Here is a 7,520-nt window from a genome sequence, read left to right as displayed (position 1 = left end):
TTGTCATATATTCCTTGCAACACAAAATAAATATCACTGTCAAGTAAACATTCATAAGCGTATACTGGGGACCGAAAAAGGTAAGCTTTATAAACGGGTGGATAAATATTGTAGAGTACATGGAACGCAATATTTCTCTTCTATCAGAGATCGCCACAATAACAACACGACCACGCCGCCGTCAGCAGGGCACGCCAGCCATTATTCGCCCATGACTCACGACGCAGGCCATGCTGAGATGTGCTGGACTTCCTGAACTGTCTCTCCTTTGCCTCGTCGTCACCATTCCGCGTGGCCAATCAACGTGACCACTGACGCTTGCCGGTGCACTACGTTCAGTTAACCTCGTTTGACGAACCTTCATTAGAGACCCTGGAGCACAGACTCTGATGATGGTGCCATGCCTGTGAAGGACTCCACCCTGCCTCGATATCCCTAATGGTGAAGTCTTACGAGTGGCCCTCCACTCCAGCGGCACTTGGCACCAGAACGCGGCCTTTATTGACTCCGACACCTGCCTCGGACGATTTGGAGGCCGACCAGCTGACGCAGACTCGGTCACTGGTCATTAAGTATACGGTTTATTTCCCCGTCACCGTAAAAGAATAAGGAGGAATTCTCCCAAACCTCCACGCCGGCAGGCTGGTTTGCTCCGTGCCTCGCTGCTGATGTGGTCAGCCGAGGCGTGCCAGGGTTCATATTCCGTGTCACACGCCTATCCAATTTGCCTGAGTGCTTGCGGAGTGTTCCTTTCCATCACACATCATCCTCTGGTCCATCCTAGATTACTAAGAGGAGTCTTTCAACTTCGCTCATCCCACAAAATAAGCCTTAATGGATCAATCATTAACATCGGGGCTCTGACAGACTTATGAAACATAAAACACGAACTAATTGTTCTTAAAACAGTTGAATATTTTGTACATTAAGGCGTGTGTTGTGACTGGTTGAGTGTGCGTCACTTGAAGCAACAAGTCTCTGATCTCGTCAGAGGACAGGGAACGACGAACAGTTAAACCGATCACGCTTCTGTGACGCTCATTTACCTCCCAGCCTTCTAACATGCTCTCCATCGTTTCCAGAATATTGTTTCCGATAATATCAATCTCCACTTCCCAAAGTCATACCTGCAAATATATATATATATATATATATATATATATATATATATATATATATATATATATATATATATATATATATATATATATATATATATATATAGAGAGAGAGAGAGAGAGAGAGAGAGAGAGAGAGAGAGAGAGAGAGAGAGAGAGAGAGAGAGAGAGAGACGACAAATATATATATATATATATATATATATATATATATATATATATATATATATATATATATATATATATATATATATATATATATATATATAGAGAGAGAGAGAGAGAGAGAGAGAGAGAGAGAGAGAGAGAGAGAGAGAGAGAGAGAGAGAGAGAGAGAGAGAGAGATGACAAAATAATATCTTACAGTGACGATCGTAAATCATTCAGCTCTATCCTCTTAATAACTGACCAGGAGGCAGAGATAGTATAGAAATAATTAAGCACTTTGGCCCCGAGTGGTGATGTCTGCCTAGAGAAAACAAAAATACTATGGATAAATACAAGTGAATATCATGCTATAAAAATGTAGGAAACTTAAATACAATATCGACAGATTTTTCGATCTTTGAATTAGAAGTACATGTTGCTACAAGAGGGATCCTCCACTTCCTCGTCTATTTCTTACCCAGACCACAAACTTTCCGGTTTTTTGTCTTTGTCTTCAGGCTTCGATCTGACGATACACGCCCACCACGCTGATGTAAAGTTGACAAGAAGCGAATCTTTGGGCAGGGATGTGCAGTAACCCTGGCAATGTTGGTGGCTATAATAGTAATAATTTGGCGTTCTCTGGACAAGGAAGATAATACTGGTCACATAGACTGAATTTTTAAGATCCCAGTAATCATATTATTCACGGGACCTCTATCTGGCTCGAGGCTGAATATAAATTCTTGCCTTTACACATATCAAGTTGTTTTCCTCCTTCAGAACACGAGGAATGTCCTTCCTTAGGATCTTCTCTCTTAAGGGTTTCTCCACCTACAGATTCCACTGTCATAAGTTCTCTGCATCAAGGATTCCCTCCCATCAAGAGCTGAGGAAGGATACATGAGGTCGGAAAATGCAGGGTGTAACGCGAGTTTCTGCAAATACTGAAAGAGGTGAAAGAATGTGTAATTCTAAGTAAAATATGTTCTATACACATATGCATTTTAAGGCTTTGTTTCCCCGTCAGAGAAGTTGAAAATGTATGGGACTCGCTGGTGTGCTCTGCGTGTAGCTATGAGGTGACGGACAGACGGTTGCATTGTCACAGCCTCGGAGGTGCCACTTGGTCAAATTACGAATGGTTTAATCTTATTTTTTGCAGGCTGTGGAATATTACAGTATCTTATAACAAGAAAAATGGTATTAAAAAGCATGTAATTTCCCGATAACCATTACATGACAACATTATTGCGGTGATTAAAAGTACTCCAGTAAAATGCTACGTGACATCATCGAAGCGAGAGAGAACGGGGGAAGCGAGCTCGAGTGACCTTGAAAACAGCTGAGTGATAATGCCACGTAGCATTTTACAAAAGTACTTTTAACCACAGCAATAATGTTGTCATGTAATGCTTATCGGGAAATTACATGTTTTTTAATACCATTTGTCTTGTTATAAGATACTGTAATATTCCACAGCTTGCAAAAAATAAGATTAAACCATTCGTAATTTGACCAAGTGGCACCCCCGAAGCTGCGACAATGCAACCGTCTGTCCGTCACCTCATGGGTGTCACGCAGAGCACACCCGCGAGTCCCATACATTTTCAACTCCTCTGACGGTTAAACAAAGCCTTAAAATGCATATGTGTATAGAACATTTTCTACTTAGAATTACACGTTCTTTCACCTCTTTCAGTATTTGCAGAAACTCGCGTTACACCCTGTATTATAAAGATCCATTTGAATTTTTATGCAGGGCGTGACAGCACATACATAGAAATACGTACACATTTTTGCAGGTATGTGAGAGAGAGAGAGAGAGAGAGAGAGAGAGAGAGAGAGAGAGAGAGAGAGAGAGAGAGAGAGAGAGAGAGAGAGAGAGAGAGAGAGAGAGCAGGGCGTGACACCACATACATAGAAATACGTACACATTTTTGCAGGTATGTGAGAGAGAGAGAGAGAGAGAGAGAGAGAGAGAGAGAGAGAGAGAGAGAGAGAGAGAGAGAGAGAGAGAGAGAGAGAGAGAGAGAGAGCAGGGCGTGACAGCACGTACATAGAAATACGTACACATTTTTGCAGGTATGAGAGAGAGAGAGAGAGAGAGAGAGAGAGAGAGAGAGAGAGAGAGAGAGAGAGAGAGAGAGAGAGAGAGAGAGAGAGAGAATGAGCGAAGTGCGACTGGAGCGTTGAATGAAGTACAGGAGACTGTAAGTGAAGATACAAGTGCTGACAAGGTTTACGAGACCTTCAGCAGGCATTGTGGCGTCACGAAGACAGTGGTGGAGGAGAAATGGTGAAATAGGAAAAGAAGGAAGGAAATGCAAAATGGAAAGACGAGGTTAAGGAGAGATGCATACATGATAACGGATAAAATGCATCTAAGTAAATATGAAATACAAGAAGGAAAGAGAATGTATAATGTGAAAGGAAGGGGAAACAAGATATAGAGGAGAGTGAAAGGAGAGCAAGTGAACACTTTGGAAGACGAGTGGGTGAGAAGCACAAAGAGGATAAAAGGGTGCACTGGGAGAAAGTTAAGGATGAGAGAGGAAAGAGCAACTTAAGAAATAAGGTGAAAGATGCGACGAGAAAGATGTGAAGAGAGAAGCTAGGTGTGGAATAGAAAAAAAAGTGGAGGAATATTGAGAGGAAAAGATAACAATGAAACAGTTGGGAATAAACGTATTAAGAATTTGAAAAAAAAATGAAAAGAAAACAGGTATGCAAGGAATTACAATTGGGAATTAAAACATGATGCACCCACAGCCAGGCAGGTTGATGACATACATAGAAATATCGGGAACGTGTTCGAATCCCGCTCGTTCCATCAGCCAGTGTTTTAATATCCGTCCTGATCCTCGGCCACTCGACGGGCAAAGAAAAAATTGCTGACTTTGGGCGATGACAATATCGAGCACTAATCTGATTCCGTCCATTAAGTAAAGTGGAAAAGATATTATTTCTTTCAGCGTACTCGTAACCTTATCTTTCCAGTTTTTCTTACCCCCCCCTCTCTCTCTCTCTCTCTCTCTCTCTCTCTCTCTCTCTCTCTCTCTCTCTCTCTCTCTCTCTCTCTCTCTCTCTCTCTCTCTCTCTCTCTCACACACACACACACACACACACACACACACACACACACACACACACACACACACACACACACCTGTTCCCAGCATTTTTTTACCAGTCAAGATGGTGATAAATTTCCTTATTCAGGGCAGTATCCGAGACAATATTGCGGAGGACTACCAAACAAATACGAGCAAGGACTTCATAGAGGCTCGTAGTTAAGCTATAAAGACTTATAATGGAAATTTACGGTTACGATTCCGTTAAGTTTACAGTATTAACAAAGTATTCGTAATTAACTTTTAAACGGAATTTAAAAACAAAATATCGGTATTTTCCCTTTTCTCATTTGAGCGACCTGTCCTCTGGTATTAAATTTTATCGGAACAAAGAACCGAACACAACAAAGAGAGATCTAGGATTTAAACACGTGAAAAATCTTGGCCTTGCCTCACACAGAACATATTGAAGTAATTCCCCTTGAGTCTTGTAAATATTATTCACTGTCACATGAAACGAAAAAGAAAAGGAAAAAAAGGACCCAGCCAGCTGTTTCTACGCCTCCCCCGCCACGGCCCACCCACCCACCCTCACTATCCCATCAATTTTCCATCCCTCCCATCCGCACTGCCACCAGCGCACCAGCCTCCCCTCACCACTCACCACCACACCGCCAGACCCTCCTTCCCTCACACACACACACACACACACAGGAGTCCATGTCCACTCTCCCTAAAAACTTTTTATCGTACAAGAGGATAGCTTCGTTCCATCCGCTTAATTAACAACAAATCGAATTCAATCTAATTTCCGAGATGAAGACTGAAACTAATCACGGGAATTGACGGCAAGTAATCACGCACCTGCCCGGGAGAGGCCGCTGGGCTCACAAACACTTCAGAACGTGAGGATGAGAGGCAAGTTCGTCCTTAGCACGATGATTACTCCTTAAAAAGACTTTTTAATATTTGTTCACTTTCCGCTCCCGTGAGACTGGTCTCTCTGGTAAGCCTAATCCACCGCTCGCTGCTGCTGCCCCTCTCTCATTTTGTGCTCCTGTTGTTGTTGTTAGTTTTGGTCGCTGGTCCATGTCGTTGGTTATCCTTCTTCTTCTTCTTCTTATTATTATTATTATTATTATTATTATTATTATTATTATTATTATTATCATCATTTTCTTCTTCTTCTTCTTCTTCTTCTTCTTCTTCTTCTTCTTCTTCATCATCATCATCATCATCATCATCATCATCATCATCATCATCATCTTTCCTTTGGTCTCCATGTCCGACTCTTCTCATTTGCATCAAGGTGTGACATTTTCTTTCCTTGAATTATTTTCACCACAGAAGTTTAACACAATAAACATAAACACTACAATATGAACCTTCACCTCCCATAAGCACAGGGCCCTGTATGCGCAGAAGAGGTGCGCCTCTCATATTACGAGCATCAGCCTAATGGGCGCCGCACGCACGGAAATGCAATATGCGCGAGGTGAATAAACATAATTATGAGGTGTATACGGTGACATCTTCCCAAGGAAGGTGCACTATCAGGAAGATTGTGGTAAAACAAATACCTACTCTCTCTCTCTCTCTCTCTCTCTCTCTCTCTCTCTCTCTCTCTCTCTCTCTCTCTCTCTCTCTCTCTCTCTCTCTCTCTCTCTCTCTCTCTCTCTCTCTCTCTCTCTATATATATATATATATATATATATATATATATATATATATATATATATATATATATATATATATATATATATATATATCACACACACACACACACACACACACGAATAGCCATGTACCTATCCCCCCCCAAAAAAAAAAAAAAATATATATATATATATATATATATATATATATATATATATATATATATATATATATATATATATATATATATATAAACAAGTCACGAATTCGCTGTCACTCAGCAGCAGCAGCAACAGCACACCTGTTCGTCACTGTCCCTCCTGACGTGTAAACTTCACTGAAAAACTGTTGAATGATTTGTTAGCTGCCAGAAAATTACTAATGAAGGAAGCAGCGCTCTCTGTCGGATGAGAAGATGAAACCAATGACGATGCCATGAACAAAGTATCGATATGGAAAATGTGACCAGCAGAGCGCCATAATGAGACTGAACTCCCTCACCCACCTTGCCGCCTCGGTGCCTGCCTGCCTGCCTGCCTGCCTGCCTGCCTGCTTCCGTAACCTCCATGTTGAACGAATGTTCCTCAAAACACAGCGGCAGAAAATGACAAAACTATACTGTGCGAAGGCCTCGCTGCATTCATTTTCACAAGAGCTGATTTTTTAGTCACGACCCCTGCATTTTGGAGAGAGAGAGAGAGAGAGAGAGAGAGAGAGAGAGAGAGAGAGAGAGAGAGAGAGAGAGAGAGAGAGAGAGAGAGAGAGAGAGCTAATACTGGGCAAATCAAAGGCGGGCATGGAGTCAGTGCATGGAAGGCTACTGAGAACTGAGGCGCAAGCAGCGAGAGGAAGCCATCAAGCACAAGACTTACGACAGGAATCGACGCAGCCTACCATCTTAAGTCCCCCATTTCACATTTTTATCTCTTCATCGCTCCCGCATTTCTCAAGGCCAAACCGTTCTTGTCTCACGCACTGCTATCACACTTCACATCAAGTAAGGATTTTCTTGGGAATGAAGAGAAAGGCAGACTCCCCAAAACTACACATGAACGAGCGAATGATACCATTACCTTGACACTCACTGGTGAACGAGGCAAAGCGGGAATAGCATTTTCCAAGTAGTAATCAAACACAGAGAAAGACGCTGAAAAGGACAAAATGAACAGTGAAGGAAGGGATGAGATAAAGGAGAGGACAGAACGGAAAGAAGAGAGATGCTATTAACCCTGACACTAATTTGAAGGAACAGTACTTTCTAAATGGTGTTCAGGTAAAGAAAGACACTGACAAAGGCAGAATGGTGAAAGAAGGGATGGGATAAAGAAGAGGACAGAATCGAAAAAAGGAAGTCACCATAACCCTGACACTAATTTGAAGGAACAGTACTTTCTAAGAATCTAAGTGGTACTCACATAAAGAAAGGACTGTAAAGGACTGAATGGTGAAGGAAAGAGCAGGATAAAAGAGGGAACAGAATCGAAAGAAGAACCTAGATACTCACTTGGTGGACATGACAAAACAG

Source organism: Scylla paramamosain, chromosome 8, assembly GCF_035594125.1.
Source record: "Scylla paramamosain isolate STU-SP2022 chromosome 8, ASM3559412v1, whole genome shotgun sequence".
Classification (NCBI taxonomy): domain Eukaryota; kingdom Metazoa; phylum Arthropoda; class Malacostraca; order Decapoda; family Portunidae; genus Scylla; species Scylla paramamosain.
Note: the sequence above shows the minus strand (reverse complement) of the source record.